Source organism: Eptatretus burgeri, chromosome 12 (assembly GCF_056783735.1).
Source record: "Eptatretus burgeri isolate ZD-2024b chromosome 12, Ebu_testis_v1, whole genome shotgun sequence".
Lineage (NCBI taxonomy): Eukaryota > Metazoa > Chordata > Myxini > Myxiniformes > Myxinidae > Eptatretus > Eptatretus burgeri.
In genome coordinates this window covers 67,983,313-68,008,723 of record NC_140972.1, presented here as the reverse complement: position 1 = coordinate 68,008,723, position 25,411 = coordinate 67,983,313, and the positions used below count along the sequence as shown (strand labels likewise).

The 25,411-nt window shown below is 43.0% G+C and overlaps 1 long non-coding RNA gene across 12 annotated transcripts in view; it reads left to right on the top strand.

Moving 5' to 3' along the window:
- LOC147015838 (uncharacterized) overlaps positions 1 to 25,411 on the top strand; it is a 192,162-nt gene that overhangs the window by 153,137 nt on the left and 13,614 nt on the right. For 2 of the 12 annotated variants that reach the window (XR_015049878.1, XR_015049880.1), the window contains one exon: positions 5,784 to 5,885. The exons of 8 other annotated variants lie outside the window; for them this stretch is intronic. This is a non-coding gene — a long non-coding RNA (uncharacterized LOC147015838). Of the gene's footprint in view, positions 1 to 5,783; positions 5,886 to 12,729; positions 12,858 to 23,217; positions 23,325 to 25,411 lie in introns of those variants that run through there. 2 more of the 12 variants (XR_015049882.1, XR_015049884.1) reach the window with 2 other exon arrangements.

Below are 25,411 nucleotides of genomic sequence, written 5' to 3'. Positions count from 1 at the left end.
ATACATTTGTTCATTTTGAGTCAAATTCATCTAAAACCACCATCCTTGTGCAGTATACCTGGTGTTGGCTTCATGGTTAGGGTAGTTAGGGTGTTGGCTTCAAATCCTGCTCAGCTGTTAAATTAATACCAGGTGGGGTTAACTCGGCCTGTCATCCTTCCGAGGTTGGCAAAATGAGTGCTAGCATGCTGGTATACTGTGTCAGTGTGGCGACCCGTTCAGGATTGTGTCCAATAGCTAAGGAGACTGCTTAAGCAGCACCAACGCTCTGCACAGAGTATGGTCCCAATCTCCTCTTCCTCGTGCAGTGCCTTCAAAAGGTGTAACGTTATGAAGAATGGTGATCAGACGAACTGTCCTGTTTGTTGTGTGGAATGTGGCGCGTGGGTGAGGGAGTGCTGGGCATCATGTTAAAGGGTTAGTTTCATAATTTGATCTTGTTAAGAATAGTGTGGACTATGTGATCGTATCACATAGATTTCCCCCCATTATAGTGGGGAAACTTAGCATAACAATTGTGCATTTTGTGAGGAAAGCACCAAATTTGGCACACGAGTAGCCTATCCTATTATGAACAGATTTGGATATTGGGCCATATCAAAATTTTTGATGGCAGTGGAAAATGGCTGCCACAGCCAACAGCGGCTGAATTTGAGATGGTCCAATACCCAAATCTGTTCATAATAGGATAGGCTACTAGTGTGCCAAATTTGGTGCTTTCCTCACAAAATGCACAAGTGTTATGCTATATTTAGCTAAGTTACCCCACTATTATACAGTACTTTCAGAAAGTATTCTCACCCCCCGACTTTTGTCACATTTTGTTGTTACAGCCTGAATTGAAAATGAAATATATTTAAATTTTTTTGTCACCGATCAACACAAAGTACCCCATAATGACAAAGTATTAACTTTTTTTTTTGAAATTTTTACAAATCAATTAAAAATGAAAAGTTGAAATGTCTTGCATCAATAAGTATTCAACCCCTTTCCTGTGACACTCCAAATTGAGGTCAGGTGCATCCAATTTCCTTTCATCATCCTTGAGCTGTCTCTTCAACTTATTGTCGTTGTGCTGTGGCCAATTCAATTGATTGGACATGATTTAGGAAGAAGCACACCTTTCTATGTAAGGTTCCACAGTTGACAGTGTATGTCAGAGCAGAAACTCTACCATGGAGTCCAAGGAAGTGTGTTTGAAGTTCCCAAGGGCATAAAACAATTTCTCGAATGTTTGAAGTTCCCAAGAGCACAATGAGCTCCATCATTCAGAAATGGAAAGAAGATGGAACTACCCAAACTCTTCTTATAGCTGGCCGTCCCAGCAAACTGAGCAACTGGGCAAGAAAGACCTTGGTCATGGAGGTGACCAAGAACCAAATGACCACTCTGACAGAACTACAGAGTTCCTTGGCTGAAACGGAACAACCTGCCAGAAGGACACCAATCTCTGCAACACCACAAATCTAGGCTTTATGGGACAGTGGTCAGACGGAAGCCACTCCTGAGAAAAAGGCACATGGCAGCACACCTGGAGTTTGCAAAAAGGCACCTGAAAGACTCTGAGAGCATGAGGCAAAAGATTCTGTGGTCTGATGAGGAATAAATTGAACTCTTTGGCCTGAATACAAAGCGCTACGTCTGGTGGAAACCGAGCACAGCTCATCACCCATCTAACACCATCCCTACCAAGAAACATGGTGGTGGCAGCATCATGCGATGGGGATGCTTTTCAGAAGCAGGGACTGAGAGACTTGTAAGGATAGAGGGAACATTGGTTGGAGCCAAATACAGGCAAATCCTTGAGGGGAACCTGCTTCAGAGTGTAAAAGACCTTGAACTGTGGCAAAGATTTATGTTCCAACAGAACAATGACCTCAATCATACAGCCAAATCAACACTGGAATGGCTTCAGAATAAGAATGTGAAAGTCTTTGAGTGGCCTAGCCAAAGGCCAAACTTGAATCCCATTGAGAATCTGTGGAAAGACTTGAAGATTGCTGTTCATCAATGTTCCTCATCTAAGTTGACAGATCTTGAACAAATCTGCATGGAAGAATGGGAAAAAAAATCCCCAAATCCAGATGTGCAAAAGACACACCCAAGATGACTTGAAGCTGTAATCGCTGCTAAAGGTGCTTCAACAAAGTATGGATTCGGGGGGTTGAATACTTATTGACACAAAACATTTCAGCTTGTTATTTTTAATTCATTTGCAAAAACTTTTGAAAAACATGTTTTCACTTTGTCATTTGTGGTATTTTGTGTAGATCAATGAGAAAAAAATTAAATTTAATCATTTTCAAATTTAAGCTGTAACACAACAAAATGTGACAAAAGTCGAGGGGTGTGAATACCTTCTGAAGGAACTGTAGCTGTTTGTCCAGAGGTAAGTCATATTGTAAAATGTGCACTGGGGAGGTAATCGTAACTTTATGACGGTATGAAGTATGTTTGCTGTGTAAGACCTCCTATTGTTGGGTGAGGCTGGGTGAGGACTTGGGCACTAAGGCACAACTGCAAAACACATTTCACTTTCAGAGGAAACCATGCTTTGTCAGCACACCCACAGGCTATGGCTGCGAGGTCAGCTGTGGAGCCTTGGTAAGGGGGGCACAATATGTTTTCTTGGGGCCACACTGTAGTGTGGGATGGCCAGAAGATGGCATGCCCACATCCATGGGCGGCCAATCATAAGGACACACTGTGTATGAAAGGTGACCCCAAAGTTTATGAGGGTCATAGATGTGCTGTGCACGGCAGTTAGAGTTGGATCATTGCAGAGGCTGCATCCCTCGACTCTTTTATTTTTCTTCTCCTTCTTCTTCTTCTTCTTCTTCTTCTTCTTCTTTAACCACCTCTCCACATCTCCATACCTCTCCTCATCACGACCTTCTAGCCCAGTGGTTCTTAACCTTTTTATGTGCTCATACCCCTTGAGCTTTCATAATATTTCCCCATACCCCCTGTCTAAAAATTTCTTATTAGTTATTTATTTATTTATTATTATTATTGGAATTTAAGTACTATACAGTATTGAATTTGACAGCATATATCGTACCCCCTGCTTTGATGCTTCGTACCCCCGGTTAAGAACCACTGCTCTAGCCCTATGCCAAACCAGCACCGTGCTGCACCAGCCCTGTGCCACACCTGCCTGCATGTGCCACACCGGTCCCAAAACCAGCTTGTGCCTTACTCAAGCTTTCACTCGTTCCCCATTATTGTGCGAGTCCTGGTATTTTATTTTTGGTGCCATAGTGGTTATTTCTCTCCTTGTACATACGTTTATGTGCCCCCTCACCCCTACTTGTACCTGTCAACTGCTTGGTCCATCCATTTTATTGATAGCGTCTTGTCTACCCTTATCCCTGTATTTCTTTGAATCATCCCCATTATAACTAACTAGAAGAGATGTTTTCCCACCTTTTGATCCCCCCCCCCCCCCATCCTTGTGCATTGCATCACCAACTTCAGCCTCATATTGGAGTGATACTTTGGATTTTGTTAATGGTAAAGGCCCGGTCACACCTTGACGTTTTAGCCAGCGATGGCAACGTATTAAAATGTATGTAAAACGCTGGCTTACGTTGAACTTTTGATGTTTTTTTTTTAAGATTCGGACGTATTCATAACGAGTTGGTCGTATGCATAACTTATTAGTAATGGACACAGAACGTTTCGTTGTGTTATAGATAACTTATACCAACGAATGCTGAACCTGTTGTCGGCCTACACAACCGATGCCCACCGATAGTCTAACTTCGGCATAGCGCGTTGCACGCATCGCAGACGATGTCGTGACGTAGCCTATTAAAAGGCTGACGCACAACGATTCGAATCATAACTGCCGTAGAAATGGAAGTGTCAACATTGGTCACACCTTGGCGATCTTGCCAGCGTATGCCGACCTAAGAAAAATGTGTCTAAAACGTTGGAGCACGTCAAATACGGTATGAGTAAGTTTGGTATACGTGAGTAGAACGCTAAAGCACGCTATCATACGTCGTAGTAAGTAGAGTACGTCAAGAAATTTTAAACATGTTCAAAATTTTACGACGTACTCGGCGTATGACACACGTTCCGCATGCGATGGGGATAAGTTTTACACACGATATGTGGACGCTTACACACGTCCAAAAACGCTACTTATAAGCTACTCATAAGTCGAAACACGTCGCGGTAATGTCTTTTTTACGCGAAACTTATTTCTAACTTATGTTTGACGTGCTTTGAACCAATTCTTTACGTAGTCCCAACACACATCGATGTATGTAGACGTATTCCAATGACGTCTTCAGGTCGACAAAAAAAAAAAATTAACGTGTTTCTAGCTTACAACTGCCATATAAAGACGTGTTCCCAGCGGTTTTGGGAATTGGTATATAAAAATGCTGCTCATAAAAGGGAACCCAACAGTGTTTTCGAGTTCCTTTTTGAGTCGATGTCCATGTCAGCAGTATCAGTATCAGTATCAGTATCAGTATTAGTATTAGTATTAGTAGTAGTTTGTTCATGTTGGCAGTAGTAGGTGAGTTTGAGGGGGGGGTGGGTTATGATGGATCCTCCTTGCGTCCGCGTGTCCACGGGTAGGTTCATAGGCTGCCACTCAACGATTTAAATGGCTGCATCTCCACTATTGAAAGTAGACGATTGCGCTCAACAATTGGATTTTTTTTACACTCAACGACTTTTAAACGGTACCACTCAGCTATTTTCATTGTTTACAATGAACGATTTAAATTGCTGTCACTCGCCTTTGTTTTTTGACGCTGAGGTTTTGAAATATGAAGCGTTTCTTCTGAACGTGTTAAAACGCTCAAACTCGATTATTTTAAATAGACGCTGCCGATGGACAATTGGAATCATAGCCAAGCTAGACATCGAAGTGTGAACATCCTCGTCATGCCGAAGAAAAGTTTGAAGAATGCTGCAAATAAGTGTCCTGGCCGTGGCCGTGGACGCTGACGCAAGGACGATCCATTATACCGACGTCTTTCAGCCTATGAGTAACTTAAAAGTAACGTCTGTCGATGTGTGGCAAAGATCGCGTAACGTGCCAACAACACGTTAATCATAGGTTAGAAATAAGTTTCGGGTACGCTAAACATTACCTCGGCGTGTCTCAACTTATGATTAACTTACAAGTAGCATGTGTTGACGTCTGTCAACGATCGCAGACCGTGCATACAACTTGTGGCCAGCGTAGCGGAACGTGTGAGTCATACGCCGGCATACGTCGTGAAATTTCAAGCATGAAAAAATTTGAGGACAACCGAAAAGTACAACGTTTAAAGCCAACGTACAACGACGTATGGCAGTGTTTTTCAGCGTGCTCTCAATGTTATCAAAACTTACCCATAACGTATTCAACGTGTGCCAGCGTTTTAGAAAAAAAATTCAAAAATCGGCATACGTTGGCTAAAACTTCAAGGTGTGACTGGGCCTTAAAGAACAATTGATTAAACACAATGTAAATTTGGTAAGCTCAGCACTCTTCAGGAGTAGTACAAACTCCCGGCACAACAAGTGACATTAGTGAGACCCATCGACGCGACAGGATGCTCATTATGAACATTCAAGACGCGATCGTATATGCATTATGATTGAAAAAAAGAGGACATTGTGCCTGAACTCAAGAGTATAAAGGTAATATGTTATCTCATCATAAATAATTGATTAACATGGAATTAAAATACTTAATTAAATGGAATAATTTTCATCCACTATAAATAATTCACTTTAAATGATAAAATAAATTACAATTTCCTCGTTCTTATCAGGTGATGAACACCTGGGACACGATACCTGTGCAATCCCAGGATGAAGTCCCCTTCATTGGTCTTCTTCCGGGACTGTGTGGGCATTGGTCAACAATATCACCGGTTGGTGGTGCCTTCAGTTTTGACTTTTTTATATGCTTTTTAAACAATGTCGAGGCTCATATGAGAGCTAACACACAGAACATACAACAAGGGGATCAGGAGACAAGAGGAGCAGGAGAGGGAAGAAAAAAACAGTGGAGAACAGACACGAGGAGATCTGTGGAAGGGAGGGGGATGGGGTGAGGTACACAGGGTAAAAGAGATGGCCATCGCATCAATCCTACAGGGACTTTCAGGTCCTTACATGACAGGGACTTTCAGGAAGTAAAGCAGGGAATTTGAAAGAGGTGGGTTTGGGGTGGATTAGCGTGGGTAGAAAAGATCGTGGTTTTGGATGGAGGAAGATAAGAGATGGTGGTGAACAGCTGTTTTGAACACCTGGAAGGAAGAGTGGGATTGAGGAGAGTGTGGGTATTTGTTTCAAAGGTGGGGAAAAAGAGGAATGAATGAGTGAAGGTGAGCAGTGATTCTTGATTTTGGTAGTTTTACCAGAAGGGTGTTTCTGGCTGACCTTAAGCGCCATGCGGAAATATGGGGGGAACATATTGCAGACAGAGCAGGAGGTGGTGAGACCGGAGAGGAGATGGTAGAAGACAGAAAGACCATCGACCTGCCTGTGGTGAGAGAGTGAGGAACCCAAAGACTCAGCCTCATCGTGGGAGATACGAATGATCCTAAATGCCTTGGTTTTCACAGGGTGAAGCCGAGAAAGGTGAGAGGCAGGAGCGCAAGCCCGGAGTGGAGAGCAGTATTCCATCAAGCTGTGGACGAAAGCTTTCTTTGTAGTCAGGAGCTCAGGTGTGCCGAGGAAGGACTTTGCACAACGGACGATTCCCAGTCGGTGACTGGCTTTGGAGGCCAGGTTGGAAATGTGGCTTTCCCAAGAAAGGTCATGGCAGATAGTGAGATCCAAAAGCTTGAATGAAAGGAAGGACTTCTTCAAGAGGATTGTTGAGAAACTAGATGGGGGAGGGGGGGTTCCAGATGGTCTTTTCGGAGAGACATAGTCAGAGTGTGAGATTTGTAAGGATTGAAAGACATGTTCCACATGTTGAACCAGCTTGTGATTTTATCCATATCTGCAGAGCGTTAAGAGGCAGATGCTTGCTGATCTGAGGGATGAGAGATGGTATGGCAGAGGGTGGAGTCATCAGCAAAGAGATAAAGAGGATTTTCCAGAGAGAATTTGAATTGGTGATCAGAAATCAAACCATTGGAGAAGAGGAAGGATTTAATGTCTGATGCGATGATGGATTCCATAACCTTGCTGATGATTGGGAGATGGCTGATTGGTCTGTAGTTACATGGATCTGTTTTTGCAGATGCTTTATTCAGAGCAGGAATGTTTGCTGATTGTTGAGGGCAGATGACCTTGAGCAAATGAGAGGATGAATAGAACAGAGAGGGCAAGCAAGAGCAGTAGAGCAGGTTTTCAGGAAACGTGGGCTGATGCTCTCTGGACCGGTTGTAGAATCTGGGTTGAGGTTTGACAGCAAGCTCTCCACCTTGTCAGGAGAAAAGGACATAGAGTCCACGAACAGCTGGGTGCGACTGGGTAAGGTGGGTACAGAAAGTGTTGGATTTGGGACACAAGATTTAGAAGCAAACATGGAGTTTAGGCATTCAGCGTTTACCCATGCAGTGTCAGCTGTGCAGTCATTTGAGGTCATGGAGGGGAACATGCACCAGAAACAGACTTAACTAACTAGACACCACCAGGATTTGAAGGAGGGAGACAGGTTTGAGCGTTCAGACTTGAAATTGGAAAGATGTTGTTTTCTGGCTCTCCTGAGGGTAGACATACACTTGTTCCAAGCTTTGTGGAAGGAACTGAGATTGCCTTCAGTAGGATTTGCCTTCCATGAGGTGAAGGCAAGTTGTTTCACGACATCTGCCTCACCACAAGCTTCAGTGTACCATGGACGGGAGGCCGGGAGGAAGGGTAGGACAACTGAAGACGAGATGGGATAAATCTGTGCTTGAGGGAGGGAGAGCAAGTTTCTTTGAAATAATTCCCAGGACGAGTTGATGTTGGAGAAAGTAGAGATGGGAGACCAGTCTAGAAGTTTGGTGGCTGCTTGGAGTCCCTGCCTGTCAGCCTGAGTGAAATGCCAGACTCGACGCACCGAGGTGGTTCTCTAATGAAAAGACATTTCGAATAAATAGATTTTGAGACATATCGAACCCAAATCCCTATTTTGCTGGTGATTCAGGATGCAACAACTGAGAGTGTATTCCGATGCAGTTTTTACCTTTATATTTGACACTCAAATAAAAAACAAAGTTGAGTAAAATGTTCTCAGAATTTTAATAGGTAAGATATAAAATATTCTATTCCTATTTCCATTCTCTCTTTTTAAGAGTGGTTGAAGGCACTACCAGATTTAGGGATGGCCAGGTGGGCCATGGCCCCGGGGCCCCCCACATTTAGCCCCCCCCCCAATTTCGATGACATTTTGAAAATCCCTTGAAAATGTGCTTCTAAAGTTTTATTGTCGGTGAATGAAGATTGCAAACTTTTTGTAAGGATATCTTTTCAAAAATGTCCGCCATTGTGAGGGTCCTTTTCAAGCTTTGGGTTTTTCAAGCCATTTCTTCCGTGGTCCACAGAATGGATCCAACGTGGTCAAAAATTCCCGGGGCAAGCCTCGGGTATTGGGGCCCACATTCGGATCGATCATCGATGCTTCGGATGGTTGAGCGTGACCAACTAACTACGGCATTGCCCACCAGAGCCCAGCAAGCACAGACGGAATACAGAGGTTCAGCCAGAGGAGAGGTGAAAAGTTGAAAGTCGATGTGGTAAAACTAGGCCAGGCCAGCACAGCACACGGCCGGCAGGGGTAGTATTGTACACACTGAAACTGCGGCTGGCAGGGAACGCTGTCAGTACCCTGCTTACTGGCATGCACAGCACAGTAACACGGTGTGACTTTCTATGTTCCAGGTGTGTGAAAAATACTTGTTGTTCGTGATTCTAGTACGTCCCACGTGCACTCTGACAATATCTCGGTTACTCGGTACCTACCAGTTGCAGAAACCACAATGAGCGGCTTCGGTGACAACAGGCACAAATCCAGGGCTCCACAGAAATATGACAGTGGTGCTCAAAAGTGGAAACGTTCCAAGGAAAAAGATGAAAGACACAAGGCCGTCGTCGACAAGACCCAGAAAATCGCAGAGTTTTTCACTCCTGCACAAACAGGCGATTCGTCCATGACAGAGGCTGGAACACCAACAGAGACAGAACAAGCGGATTTGGCAACGCAACCCCTGCATCAAGATTCGCCCAACATCTCGGAAGGTTCCACCGATGAAGAACATGCATCAGATGAAGAAGCGCGAGATATACTGACTTATCGTGGACCTGGCTTTGCGAATTGCATTGGATGTTGGCCTCCTTAGCGACCATCGTCAGAGATGATCGACTACTGGGCATCACGAGATCTGGAGCCCCTGCAGAATTAGACTGGTACCTTTGATTCATTCATACAGTTCGTTGAAGGTAGGAAACGCTGCTGCTCCAAGAATCTTTTTTACCGTGGACTACAAAACGGAGAGTCTGTGAAAAGGTCCTGGCTTTACTTCTCCACATCAACCGGAAAACTGTACTGCATCGCTTGCAAGCTCTTTGGAGGCGCTACTGCCCTGGGTGGGGAAGGATTCAATGACTGGAAGCATGCCAGTCGTTCTATCGAGGTGCATGAGTGTTCGCATGTACATTGTGCGACTATCATCCACTTGTCAGACAGAGCAACATCCGCAAGTCGTGTGGACACTGAACTCGTCAAACAGGTGAGTGAGATTGTGTCCTATTGAAGGGAGGTGCATGAAACGAAGTGTGAGCGTGATATAATTTCTCGCTGAGCGTGGTCTAGCATTCCGTGGATCGGATGAAATTGTTGGTTCACGGACGAATGGTAACTACCTTGGTTTAATGGAATTACTTGCGGAATATGATCCATTTTTGGCACAGCACCTTCAGAAATATGCCAACCAAGGTAGTGGCCACACCAACTACTTATCATCTATGACATGTGAAGAGTTAGTCTCCATCATCGGAAAATCTGTTCTGGATAACATCGTCACTCGTGTGAAAGAGGCAAAATACTTCTCTGTGTCAGTCGATTCTACTCCTGACATAAGCCACATCGACCAGCTCACAATTATTCAACGATACACCGAGAACGAGGCTCCAGTGGAGCGTTACATGACCTTTCTGAGCAACACAAGACACACTGGACTCCAGCAAGCAACTACATTACTGGATTTTTTGAAAGCCACTGGATTGGACATCGCTAACTGCCGAGGACAGTCTTACGATAACGCATCTAATATGAGTGGCCGATACAATGGGATGCAGGGAATGATCAAACAGGAGAACCCTCTCGCAATATTTGTGCCATGCGTGACGCACTCACTGAACTTTGTCGGTCAGTCGGCCGTGGGATGCTGTTGACCTGCAGCAGCATTCCTTGAATTCGTGGAACAAGTGTATGTATTTTTTTACAGCTTCCACGTCGCTCTACGCCAGATTATTTGATGCCCTGAAAGCCAAAGGTCTGCAAGTACCAAAGCGCCTCAGCGACACTCGCTGGTCGGCTCATTCTGATGCAACCCGAGCTCTTATAGACGGTTACAGCAAAATCATGGATGTCCTTGATGAAATCGCAAACGATGAACAACTGAATAGTGAAACAAGAAACACCGCCGAGACACTTCACCAAACGATGTGCATGCCCGAGATAGGGTTCTATGCTGGTTTCTGGTCTACTGTCCTTGGTAGATTTGATCGTACGAGTAAAACCCTTCAGTGGCAAACTACCGATCTCAACACAGCCGTGCAGCTCCTAAAGTCACTGGCGAGCTTCGTGCAGTCATTACGAAATCAGTTTGATACATTCGTTGTTGACGGAGTGGAGTGCTCAGGTACGGAGGAATTCACTCGCGGATCGCGTAGACGAAAGCGTAATGTCCGCCTTGCTCCCTTGGACTACGGACACACTCCAGAAGTCGAACTAGACGCCAAGGAGTCCTTTCGCATCAGTGGATACGTTGCAGTGATTGACATACTGCTGTCGCAGTTGCAAAAGCGTACAAACGCTTACAGCGAGATGAGCGATATATTTGGATTCCTGCGTGCTCTTGTTCAACTCGAAGTGGAGCAGATTCGAGAGTCATGCTCGAAGCTCATCGAGCTGTATCGGGAAGATCTATCACCTGACCTCATAGAAGAAATGATTCAGTTCCAAGCCATGATGAAGGAGTCAGAGCCAGACTCGGGCCGTACTGAACTCGAGATGTACAGTTTTCTCATCGAGCGAAAACTCACCGATACTTTCCCAAACGTGGAAGTGCTACTTCGGATTTACCTCTCACTGATGGTGTCGAACTGCTCTGGGGAGCGCTCGTTTTCGAAACTCAACCTTATCAAGAACCATCTTCGCTCCACGATGGGGCAGCAGAGACTGGTCAATCTGACCATCATTTCAACCGAATCCGATGTGATCAATTCCATGCAGGTTGACAGTATAATATCCGAGTTCGTTGACGCGAAGTCACGCAGGAAGTTTGTCCATTGATTAAGGCAGGCGTCGGCAACCTAAACCAGTCCGCGGACCACTGGGCCACGTTCGGGCCACCTCGCGGGCCGCACCCCCCTCCCAACCCGAAAAAGTAACAAACACACCTAAAATCAATGATAATAAATGTAATTGTAAATTGAACCTTAAGACCTTCAGCCATCTGAAACAACAACGAAAAAATATTTAAAACTAAGTTAAGTGGACTAGAAGCGAAAATAATTTATTGTGACGTACAGAGACTGTGATATATGTGGAAGAATCATATGTCCACATATGTTAAATTTGCCGTCGGTTCAGAAAAATGTTTCGCGGGCCGCACCTAATGGAAATCCGGACAAGGCGCCGCGGGCCACATGGGAGGAGCTCGCGGGCCGCATTTGGCCCGCGGGCCGCAGGTTGCCGACCTCGGATTAAGGCACCGTGTGTATGTTCATTGATGTGGATGACACTGCCGTATATTTGTGGTCGCTGGAAGTTGGCTATTAATCACCATTTCGGATTTCTCTTGCCCATCGGGTTTTTAGAAGTTAGAAGATTTTTAGTCGAAGTTCGTAGAATGATTAATAACAGTGCGTCGTTTGTTATTTTCTTATATTAGTCCATCTCTATCTCTTACTCTTGCAGCAACAGCATTTTTGTGATTTGATTTTAGAATGAGCTCAGAGATAAGTCATCAGCTCATAGATAAGTCACCAGCCATATCAATAACAATCTGTCCATCTTGTCATATTGTCAGATTTAATTGTAATTTGTGAACATGTATGCCAAATCATTCCTGATCAGGATCTGCCAAATCTATAGATTTAAGTTAAGTTGTTGATGAAAAAGCAGTTATAATTTAAGTTGTTGATTAATCTCCAAATTTGGGGGGCCCCCACAATCATTGTGCCCACGGCCCCCCACATGGTAAATCCCGCCCTGGTTGAAGGGTCATGTGGAAACTTCCTGGCCTTGCATCCAAGTGGAGAAATAACAAAGTAGAGAAATAGTTTCAAAGTTGTCAGAAAAATTAAAACTTTGGCCTGTCTAAAGTTTATTGAAAATTCGTTGCACAAAAATGAATTTATAAAATAAGAATTTTGAAATCAAAGATTTGTATCTTTGTTTCTAATGTTTTCACTCTTTTCACAGATAATTATATTCCATCCCACATGCTTTTCAATAAAATTTTGGGAGGTGGGGGACTTGGAAGTGGTTGGACAAGTGTCTCCAGATATAGACACCCAACCTTGCTGTGCACCCTCTCGCAAACAGCCTTGAACGCCAGTCGAAGTCTGGGAGGGCACCGAGATCGTCTGTCGTGGGTTTTAGACCCTGGTGCTGCGACACGGGCAGTTCCTCACACTTCATGAAACTGGTGACGTCCAGTGACCCACACGGTCCATCGGTGACTGACCCGCACCATACTTGTCGGTGACCGACCCGTGCCTCGCTCATTGTCGGCGCTGCTCACACCCACACGCACACCACACGCTCGCATGCTCACTTGCGGGCTTGCACGCTTCCTCTTCCTTTTCCTCTCACTTCTCTCCCCTCAGAACGGACCTCCAATTCGTTTTATATCTGCGAGCCGTCTCGGCGGCGCAGAGTCCGCCCCAAGCTCACCCTGCCCCACTTGTGCACTGTTACCGTGACGACCCGTGTGCTCTCAAAAAAGGCGGGCATCGGCGCTCCCGAAAGAACGTTGCTGAGGAAAATAAGGGCGTGCGTCAGAGCTCACGAAAGAAATGCTGAGCAAATGTGTCTGTCATAAAGAAAAAAGGTTCCCATAAGAGAGAGGATCTATCTTTTACCCTTCTCAACGCATCACATTTAAGATCCCATTAGACATGGGGATGGGGCTAATCTGAACATGCATTTAAGGAAATAACTGTCTGAGGATCTGGATGTGTGGTGTGGATGCATTCATCAGACTGGATTCTGAAATCCGTAACTATATATATATATACTTTGTTTTTTAACATGAGTTGAAGTCATGTTTAATACATTAAGTAGGGCTATTTACCTCCGCCACCACAAGTGCATGGAGTTTGTGTTTTCACTCCTGTCTGATTGTCTGTCTGTCTGTGTGCAGGATATCTCAAAAAGTTAATGTTGGATTCGGATAGGTTAGTTCTGCCAAGGACGAATTTATTCAACTTTCGTGATGATCTGGATCCGGATCCGAGAATTAAAAAAAATTATTTTCAGTGATTGTCAGCATTGAGAGATGGGGCCAAAAACGGTATATAGCACAATATCTCAGAACATTGTGGATGGGTTTTGTTGGTGACAATTACAAGCCAATTCGATTTTGGCTAAGGACCAGATGCCGATCCAGCCTATCAATGGGATAGAAAACGTAAACTGTTCAGCCTGGTTGGGGTATGCACTCTTCCGAGTGCCATTCTTGTTTCACCAGTTTATCTGTCTGTTTGTCTGTGAGCCTGATATCTCACAAAGTTATAGATGGATTCGGTTGAAACTTGGTGGACATTTTGGGTGTGTGATAAGGATGAATTTATTCGATTTTTGTTAAGATTCAGATTCGGACACAAATTTCTAAAGTCATTATTTACTATTAGTGGTGGGGCCAAAAACGATCGAGAGGCATGATGTTTCAAAAAGTTGTGGATGGGTTAGGACAAAATTGGTGAATGAGTTGGGTTGTTGACAAGAACTAGCCAATTCGATTTTGGTTCACGTCTGGATTCAGATCCAGTCTATCAATGGGATACAAAACGTAAATTGTTCAATCTGGTGGAGGTGTGTGCTCCACCATGTGCCGTTTTCATGTGATCTGTTTTTATTCACTTTATTATCTCCATGAAATTGCAATCCCATCTGTGATTATGATATTCATTATATTACCCCTTCATTAAAACCTGTACTTGACTGCCTTAAATAATTCAGACGTATGAAGATACTGTGGAAGAAAAATAATTATATTCATGTATTCTCAATTAAATTCACTTGTTGCTGGTACTTTATAAATTTAATTTTTGTACTCTAGTCAAAAGACTGTCAGTAAATATCAATGAATATATCAGTAAAGTGGCGTTGTATCTTACTAATTATTATGTGCTTTTATCTCACTGAAATACATTTAACCAAGACTGGTATCTGCAATGTTTCAATGAAACTGCCCAGCTGCTGAAGAGAAGAATGCCTTGCTTGTGCCTCATTATCTAGCAAAAAGTAAATAATTTTGGAATGCTACTGGAGCAAATGTCTATGAATTTAATAATCATTGGCTTTTGGTGTCCGAGGTCTTGCTCGCTGCATCAAAACAGGGTGACCTGGTTGATAACACTGCAAACTTTTGCCATGAGTGTGTTATTCTTTCTCTCCCACCCAAAGTGGCCACGTATTGCAGTTCTGAGTTATTTTGCCTAGTGCCTATCAGCTCATCCCACAGTTGAATTGCTTAATGTCTCACCCTCCCATTTTTTGGATGTCAAATTGTGTATAAGAGAGATTGCTTCGGGATTCTAGTTAGTGAAGTTCATTCGAATGTTTCAGTGAATCATGGAATGTTCTTGCTCCGTATATACAAAATTATAGATTCTCTTTTGTATGCTGATCCATTGTATGGAAAATCAAGTTATTTTCCACGACAATAGCATCGTGGTGGAAACACAAGCAAGGTATCCCAGCGGTTGTGGGTTCAAATTCTGCTGAAAGCAGCTGTGACTAGAGCAGCATTCGGTGGAGCGCATACCTCCACCAGGCTGAACAGTTTATGTTTTGTAGCCCATTGATAGGCAGAATCTGGCCCTTAACCAAAATCTAATCAGCTTGTTCTTGTCACCTATTCAACTCATCCACCAAATGTTGTCAATTTTATTTCAATTTTTTAGACAATTTTAGAAATCCAGCCTCTGTTGACCTGAAAAATAATTGGCGGTTGAATTCAGTATCCTGTTGAAATTTCTAGTCATTCGGATGAAAATTTAGGATTTTAGAAATTCGACATATTTGTTCTGCAACATGATCTTTACAAAACAAATTTGGACAAAACCTTTGGCTTATGTTGACCTTTTGAACGTTTGCCGTCAAAAACAATAGGCTTTTTGCTTTTGACGAACTCTACCATGTGGTGAGGTTTCGTGAAGATCAGTTTAAAGTTGTGATCTGTATGCGATTGACAGATAAACAAACAAACACACAGACAGAATAATGCTCAAGACCAACCAGTATACTTGAAAAATCTCGATTTTTGCAAGTAACAGACAAACCAGGGGTGAAAACATTACCTCCATCCACCTTTGGTGGCAGAGGTAATAAGGGTTTGGATTATAAGCTTCTTGAGTCCTTGCCAGTCACTGTTGGAGTGTCAGTTATAAATGCAGAATATTGATTCTTTGGAAAGGAAGCAATTTGACTGTTCTGGTATACAAAAGATCTGAATTTCAATGTTTCCCTCGTAACTTTGGAAGGATGTGGAAAAGCTACTTCTGAAAAGGTCATGCTTCTCAAACCTAACAAAATGACTGGTAAAAGGCTCTACTGAACTCTCAATCCTTCTGGGATCACATGTCAGACAATGATCCACATAATTTGCATTTTGATAATAGAATAATAATACTGCTTTATTTGTTATAGTAGCCTGCAAAAGTATTCATCCCCCTCCAAAGTTTTCACATTTTGATGCCACCTGAGCTTATCTCATGATTCTTTCAAATCAAACTTCATATATAGTCTTCACAAACTACTCCAAAGTGATAAAGATTTTTTTAAATGTAGATAAAATGTGAATAAGTTAGATTAACAGAGAAAATCAGATGATTCTCAGTTACATACTTTAAGTATTCTAACCCTTTGCCGAATTAACCCTAAATCACTTCAAGTGCAAATTATTTGTTAGAAAGGTTACAAAATAAGTGTAATAGGTTTAACCTGTTTATAAGCAGTGGTTTAATTTGAAAATTAAACTCCCCACTTATCGAAGGAGTTTTAAGGTGCAAATTACTAGGTCAACTAACAAGGCAAACATTAAGACCAATGAGCTTTCCAAAGAAGTCAGACATGAAGTGAGAGAGAAGCACCGTTCAGGAGAGGGTTATAAGAAGATTGCAAAGATGCTCATTATCCCTTTGAATACGGGAAATCCATCATTAGGAAGTAGAAGTTGTGTCATACCACCCAGACTCTACTCAGATCAGGTTGTTCATCCAAACTCAGCAACCAGGCAAGCAGGAAACTGGTTCAGGATATCACTTTTAAATCCAACAATGACTTTGAACGATCTGCAAGGCTTTATGTTCGAGATTGGGGTCAGTGTTCATAAATCAACAATATCCCATTCCCTTCACAAAGCTGTCCTCTATGGACAGGTGACAAGAAAGAAGCCATTCCTGAAAAAGACGCATCTAAAAGCTCGTATGGAGTTTGTGGAAAAAAATGCATCTTAACGACATTGCAGGAATGTGGAGAAAAGCTTTGTGGTCAGATGAGTTAACAATTGAACTTGTTGGTCTAAATTCAAAGCGTTACGTTTGGTGCATGCCGAACACTGCACATCATCCAGTTAACACCATCCCTCCTGCCAAGCATGATGGTAACAGTATCTTATTATGGAGCTACTTTTCATCAGCAGGGATTATCAAGCTTGTCAGGATGGAAGGGACAATGGACGTTGCAAAGTACAGAAGTATCCTTGATGAAAACCTGCTTAAAAGTCAGCCATGAATCTGAAAGTGTGTAGGAGATTCACATTTCAGCAGGACCATGATCCGAAGCACAAAGGTAAAGGCACACTGGAGTGACTGAATAAGAAGAAAATAAATGTTCTTGAGTGGCCCAGCCAAAGTCCTCACTTGAACCCCATTGAACATTTCTGGTGAGACTTGAAGATTGCAGCGAATCGACAATCCCCGACAAACTTGGCAGAACTAGAGCAATTTTCACGTGAAGAATGGACAAACATTTCACCATCTACCTGTGCAAAGCTTGTAGAGATCCACCTAAAAACACTCGTAGCAGTCATTGCTGTAAAAGTTTATTCCACCAAGTACTGATGTAAAGGGTTGAATAGTTTTACAACCCATGAATTTTGATTTGTACATGTTTTTGCAGGTATTCCTGACATATAACCTCCTGTAACTATAAGTGTTCAGTTTGATCTCTTCAGTTATGAATAAAAAAGTTCATTTGGAAAAATGATATCTGCATAATTCGGAATTCATCTAAACAGGGAATTATTGGAAGGGAGTGAATACTTTTCCAGGCCGCTGTAAGTTGAGGAAAAATCAGCAACTTTAGGCAGGTCTTTGTAAAGTGGCCAGGCATTCTAAAAAAAAGGTTGAAGAACATTAATAACTATTTACAACTTGATAACCATCCAACTTAAAATCCCATGTTTACATGCCTTCAGGATATATTTTTCAAATATAAAGGTAGTTCAAGGTTGATGTAGAGCTTTTATTCTACAAAATAAAAATCTGTAGTTGTGGTGACGAAGCATCAGCAATTTTTTTTTGTTTACAAGGTTTTTTTTGGCTCGTGGAAGATCTAGTCCACTGGATACAATAGAACAAAACAGATCAGGATGCCATTGAACAAAAACAACAGTTGAGAGAAGGGGAAACACCAACAGCAGGGTTGAAAGACAAAATAGAGGAAGAGTTCGACAAATAATGGGTGTGGGGAGGAATAGGGGTTTATGGGAGGATGCATGGTATGGACCAGATGGGTACAAAAACAAACTCTCAGGAAGGAAAAATTGGAAATTTGGAAAGAAGTGGGCATGTGGGAAGGGGTGGTTAACAGGGGTAAAAAAAAAGATCATGGTTTTGGATGGGGGATTATCTGAGATGGTGATAAACTCCTGTCATGAAGACTTGGAGGAAGTAATGAGACTGAAGAGAATGTGAAAGGTGGTTTCATAGGTGGGAAAAACAAGAGAAGCAAAGGAGTGGAGTTGAACAGTGATTCTGTATTTTGGGAGTTTCACCAGAAGAAGGTTGATGATGGGCCATGTGCACCTCCCCTCGGGGGATGAGAGGCAGACAAAACATGAAAAGAGCAGAGGATGCAAGACCACAAAGGAGGTGTCAGAAGACAGGGAGTCCACCAACCTGACTGCGATGGGAAAGTGATAGACTGATAGATTTTCATCGCATCATCGCAGGATATTCCAATAATCTTGAAGGCCTTGGTTTTCACAGCATCAAGCTGAGCAAGGTGTGAGGCAGGGGTGCCAGCCCAGAGGGTAGAGCAGCACGCATTGAAGATGTAGATGTAGGCTTTGTAGTTGGATTGGAGTTCAGGTGTGCCAAGAAAGAACTCTGAATAATGAAGGATGCCCAATCGTCGACTGGCTTTGAGAGCCAACTTTGAATATGTGGCTTGCCCAAGAAAGATAATGGCTGATAGTGAGACCCAGGAGTTTGAGTGACTGAACTTCAAAATGATTCGGAGAGAGAGAGAGTGAGTGAGAGTGTGCGATTTGTCAGGATTGAAAGACATATTCCAAGTTTTTGACTAGCTTGTGATTTTGGCAATGTCTGAAGAGCGGAAAGAGGCTACTGCCTGCCTGTCTGAAGGATGAGGGAGGGATGTCATGGCAAAAGGTGGAGTCATCAGCAAATATAAAAATGGGGATTTTCCAGAGAGTTAGAGAGATCATTGATGAAGATTAGGAATAGGACTGGGCCCAGAACTGCCTTGGGGCACCCAGCCTTAACATGGAGAAGAGATTAATGGATTACGTTGAGAGCCACATGTTGGTGAAAACAGAAGAGGAAGTCAGTAAGTCATGTGTGGAGTTTTTTTTTTTTGGTATACATTGTCGAGGCTCATATGAGAGCTAACACACAACGCACAGCAAGGTGGCATGAGCCAAGAGGGGTGGGATAGGGAAGGACAATACAGTGGGGAACAGAGACATTAGGAAATCTGTGGAAGGGAGAGGGATGGGACGGGGAACATGGGGTATACCAGATGGACATTACAGGGATTTTCAGGAAGGAAAGCAGGGAATTTGAAGGAGGTGGGTTTGGGGTGGATTAATGGGGGAAGAAACGATCATGGTTTTGGATAGGGGAAGATAAGAGGTGTTGCTGAACAACTGTTTTGAAGGCCTGGAGGGAAGAATGGGATTGAACAGAGTGAGGGAGTTTATTCCAAAGGTGGGGAAAAAGAGGAATGAAAGTGTGAAGGTGAGCAGTGATTCGTAATTTTGGTTGTTTTACCAGAAGAGGGTTGTTGGCGGACCTTAAGCGCCCTGCACAAATATGGTGGGGACATATCGCAGACAAAGCAGGGGGGGGGCGAGAACAGAGAGGAGATGGAAGAAGACAGGAAGACCACCAATATGCCTGTGGTGAGAGAGTGAGAGGCCCAAAGACTCAGCCTCACCGCGAGAGATACCAATGATCCTAAATGCCTTGGTTTCCACAGCATGAAGCCGAAAAAGGTGAGAGGCAGGAGCATCAGGCCAGAGGGGAGAGCAGTACTCCATCAGGCTGCGGATGAAAGCTTTGTATGTGGTCAGGAGCCCAGGTGTGCCAAGGAAGGACTTTACACGATGGAGGATGTCCAGAGGGTGACTGGCTTTGGAGGCCAGGTTTGAAATGTGGCTTTCTCAGGAAATATCATGGCAGATAGTGATAGAGTTGGTCTTGGATGCCATAGGCAGAGAGTTTAAGAAAAAAGGGGGGTGCCAGACTATCGAAAGCTTGAGACATCTCCATGTCTGACATTGAGGGCATCCATCCATTGTTGGTGAGGAAAAGCGGAATGGCTAAGATGGAGTGACCTGGTCTGAACCGAATTAGTAATCTGAAATCTGACCTTTTATTATAATGCAGTGATGCTGATGAATTTCACAGCAGTTAGAAGATGACTTAAGGCAAATGAGAGGATGAAAACAGAAATAACACGATGTGCTAGACTAGCAGAGCAGGTTTTTAGGACACTTGAGCTCAAGCCATCCTGTCCAGTTATTGAATCAGAGTTGAGGTTTGCCATAAACTTCTTCACCTGCTCAGATGCAAAAGACACAGAATCCAGGAGTGGGTGTGAATGGGCACAGAGAGTGAGGAGTTGAGGACATAAGATTTGGAAGGACATAGAATTGAAGCATTTGTCGGCCTTTACTGTGTGGGGTCATATATGTTGGAATTTGAAGAGAGGGAAGGGATAGAAGGGAAGCACACGCCAGAGACAGACTTAACAAGGCGTCACCAGGTTTTGGAGGAGGGAGTTGTGGATAACTTGGGGGAATATTGTTTGTTGTTTATTGTGCATTGTTTACTAATGATTTGCTGTGGCTTTGATTTGAAAATCAATACATGAACTGTTACTCCTGCCTGGTCTCCATTGTTACTGTATGTGATTGATTTCTCACGATCGATGCCCTTGAGGTGCATAATTGGGTGAAAGCGACTGGCGCTCAGTAAAGTAATGTTTGGTGCATCATAACCAGCCGCTCGGTTATACATCTGACTGGTGTACCATGAGAGCACATAACCATCAGTCGGCTTCGTGCCCTTTGATGAGTAATCGGGATTTAAGGCATAGAACCCTGGTTTGGGGCATTGAACCCGTCTGGTGGCCGTGGCTGGTTGACAGCCCATGTAAATTTGGTCATTCCCAGACTGGTTGCGTGGCTATCACAATATTATCCAGTTACTGATTTTTCAGTGATCTGTTGCATTTCCTTTCTTGCAGAAGTATTTTTATTTATGACTGGCTCAACAAAGTTAGTGGTACTTCTGAAAGTCAGTGTTACTGTCTACCTAACTTAAGTTTCCAAAATGTTTTTTTTTTTTTTGCTGTGCTCTAATGTCAATGATTTGATACCTCCAATTATTTTCTTCCCCTTCTTTGTGTGCCAATTATGTTATGAACTAAAAAAAGAATAACATGACACAACTACTGAGAAAAAACAAGACAACAAAAGCTGTAATAAAAGTTACCAACATGTAACATACGTTACCATGATAAATGAAAACCAATAGCTTATTGCATTATGATAAGTTGATGAATAGAATGATAAAACAATCGATCAATCAAGAGAGGAATTAGAAGAAAATAAACCTAAAACAGTAATTAAGAAGAAAGCAACAACTAGAACAGCATTCGGTAAAGCACATACCTCCGCCAAGCTGAACAGTTTACGTTTTGTATCACATTGATAGGCCAGATGTCGATCTGGACCTTCAAAATCTAATCGGCTTGTGCTTATCACCTTCCCAATTCACCCACCAAGTTTCGTCCAAATCCATCCACAAGTTTGTGAGATATCATGCTATACTGTATGTATATCGGTTTTGGCCCTATCTCTTAATGCTGAAGAATCATTCAAAAAATTATCGTATCCCGATCCGGATATTCTCCAAAATGTAATCACTTTGTCCTTGTCACACACCCAACCTGCCCACCAAATTTCATCCGAATGTGTCAACAACTTTTTGAGATATCCTGCACACAAGCAAGCAAACAGACATGGGTGAAAACATAACTTCTGTCCATTGCAGCACCAACTCAAAAGGTAACGACAACAACAACACAAAATCATGGGAATTTACCCATAATTCAACATGTTTCCTTTTTGAACACTGCATTTTGTCTTGAAAAGAAATGCCAGATCTCTGCACTCAAGTGTTATCGCATCAGACAGCCTGATCGACTCTAAGGATACAATTATCGCATACCTGGATAAAATGTCAGAGTGGCGACCCATCCAGGATTGTGCCCAATAGCCCAGGAGACTGCTTAGGCAGCACCAATCCTCTGTACAGAGTACGGTCCCAATGGATGGATGGAATGGATAAGATACTTGAGGCCCTACCAGAAGATATCTAGCTTGTGTTGGTGGTGGTCGGATGGCACAACATCCCAACTCAAGAACCGTTTCATTGCAGCAGTATTTCCTGTTCTTGAGAAGAAGCATTCGATGAAAATGGAATTCAACTATTCTCCACTTCCTATGGGAAAGGGCCAGTGGATGGCATCGGAGGATCTCTGAAGCTCTCTGTCTGGCAGAATGTTAGAACACTGAAAACCATCGTGACAGATGCCGCAACATGTATGGCAGCCACTTCTGGAATGAAAAATGTGACCGTCACAGTTATCCTCATCGAACATTCAAAAGTGGAACGAGGCATTCCATGTCAAAGCTGTTTTCAATGAGTTTGTGGCAATACAATGAATTGCCAAATATCACCTCTTGAAAGGAGTTGATGGGAAAGTGGCATCTTTCCCTTTCACAAAAGATGGCACTACACTGACTGTAAACAATGAACAAGACTATCAAAATGAAGAAAACTCTCAAATCAAACTTGGACACTGGTATGCCTTGGAGTATGATGGTGTGTTATGTCCATGTGAAGTGGTGGCCTTCGGTCATCAAAATGAGTACCACGTCTGAGTGATGGAACCAGCTGGGAGCAATTGTAAACGGCCCAATCCACATGAGAATATTTTCTATATGATACAAAAGATGATCAAGAAACTGGACACACCAGTCGTGGCCAATACTCATGGCCATTTTAAATTTGCAGAAAATTTTTAAAAATGTAAATTGACAGAAATTATGCAATTCTGCTCGCATGTGCATGGACTTCAAGGTAATGACTGGGCCTGTAGGTTTCTGCATTACAATGTCAGAGGCTAGAAACTTTTAGTCTGCATATTAGTTCACATTAACATGAAAACCCATGAATTTTAGGCATCAAATTAACTATGAAAGGTGCAAAAACGAGAGCAGGTAATGCACATGCATTTGATAATATACAAGCATTGGCATTGCCACCCTGCAGCGGGAGTGTTCATCTCGACCCATCCTCGGTGGGCAATTTTAAATGGTGATATTTCCAGAGAGCGAGATTTTCTTCTGGAACACACTACACACTTCAAGAAAACATTGGTATATACTCTAACCATATTTGGCCTTGCTGGACCATGCAGTAATGTTTTTTTTTGCTATAAAATGCAACAAAAATAGAATTTTTCACAAAGTGATATGTGTTTATGGGACACACGAAACCTGTAAATTTATTGTTAGGATGCACTGTAATCATATTTTGCCTTGCTGAACTACACTGTAAAGTTTTTTTTTGTGATGTAAAACACCAAGTGATCAATTTTGAAGGTTTTTTGTTTTATATATTTTGTTGTGGTTTTGTACCCCTGGGGAGAAACACACACACACACACACACTAAACCTAGTTATCTCAGAGTATTCTGTTTAGCTTTTAAGAATGCTTTATACATGAAGGCAGATAGTCATTGTGAGTGTGTTGCTCGAAATCCAATGTGTCATTTTCTTATTCTACACCTTTTTCAACACCCATTTCCTGCATTGTACACACATACACTCGCTCAAGGCTAGCACTGCCTCTGAGCCCACCATTTCCAATCCTCTTCGCAAGCATTACCTAAAACCACATCAGAAAGGTTTGGTAAGGATCTAAGGCTGGAATAGAACCACACACTAGATGACTCGTTCCATCATGGAGAAGTGACAGCGCACCGGATGCCTAAAAGCCAACATTAAGATGCCACTGGAGGTCGGAGCACCGATACACCAATCAACTATGAGGGTAGGATCCTCCAGCTGCCACAACTCCAATGAACATTGAGGCGAAGGGGGGGGGGCTTGAGCGAGGGGGAGGCAACAAAAAGTCCGATATAAAATGAAGACAAACGGTCTGGAGAGCTTCTTGTAGTTTTACAGTTTCTGGCGGTTTTCCTCCAAGGGTCAGCTTCTCATTACAGACTTCGCTTGTGAAGTCCCCTCTGTCTTTCCCCTCCGTCTTTCCGGTTTCCCCTCTGTCTTTCCTTTCACATTTCCTTCTCGTTCTCATTCTTCTCGTTCACCACCTTTTATTCATTTTTACTCTCATTCTCACACCTTCTTTTCTCTCATTCACAAATATCCAACCCCTCGCTCCCTTTCGCACCTTTGCATTGAGCCCCACTCATCACACTGTGCCACCATGTCACATCACCAGCCCACTTCACCTCATATCTCCCACATTTTCCCACCAAAACTCTACATCAAGCTTGTGCCATGGACAGTCCATCGCGAAATGCATGGAGAGGTCAAGGCATTGGTGATGTTGAGGAGGAACCGACAGTGGAGCATGAGGGATCTGGATGCCAGACCATTGGACAGGACCATTGGGTGGCACGAGTTCAACCAGGCTGGTGCAAGGTGTGAATGGGCATGCTACACAACCCCAACTTCTTCTTTCTCTCCTCTTATCTTGCCCCTTCATTGGACAGGACCATTGGGTGGCACGAGTTCAACCGGGCTGGTGCAAGGTGTGAATGGGCATGATACACAACCCCAACTTCTTCTTTCTCTCCTCTTATCTTGCCCCTTCCCCCATCTCTCTTTTCCCCGGATGCATGTGGTGCCAGGTTATCGTAAAGTTGATAAGTGACTGATAAGCATCTGAGGGCATGCATGTCGATTCGGGGTCAAGTGGGAATGTATATGTGCTGTTAATAATTGTTTGTAACTCCTCTCTTGTACATATATGATTGTGGCTCTGCCTGATTTGTAAATATGTGCTTGTGTTGAAAAATGCTTGAATCCAGCTCATGTCTTGATTTATTCTGTCCATTCTGATCATGACAGAAGGCAACTGAGGGTTAATTGGCCAATGTCGAATTGGGCTTATAGGTCATAAGAAGTGATTACACAATTTGTCTTACTCAGCCAAATGAATTAACATCTTTTGCGTGATTGCCGGCATGGCACTCGCTCATTTTCGGGTCTTCATTGTATGGAAACACAACATTGGGTATGGGATCCAGCGAGAAGTTCTGGGGCGACAAACTATCGTAACTTTTTAAGACGTGCCATCCTCTTGGAGTTCTATGGAAGTTGCGTCACAATATATATATATATATATATATATATATATATATATATATATATACATACACACACACACACACACACACACACACACACACACACACACACACACACACACACACACA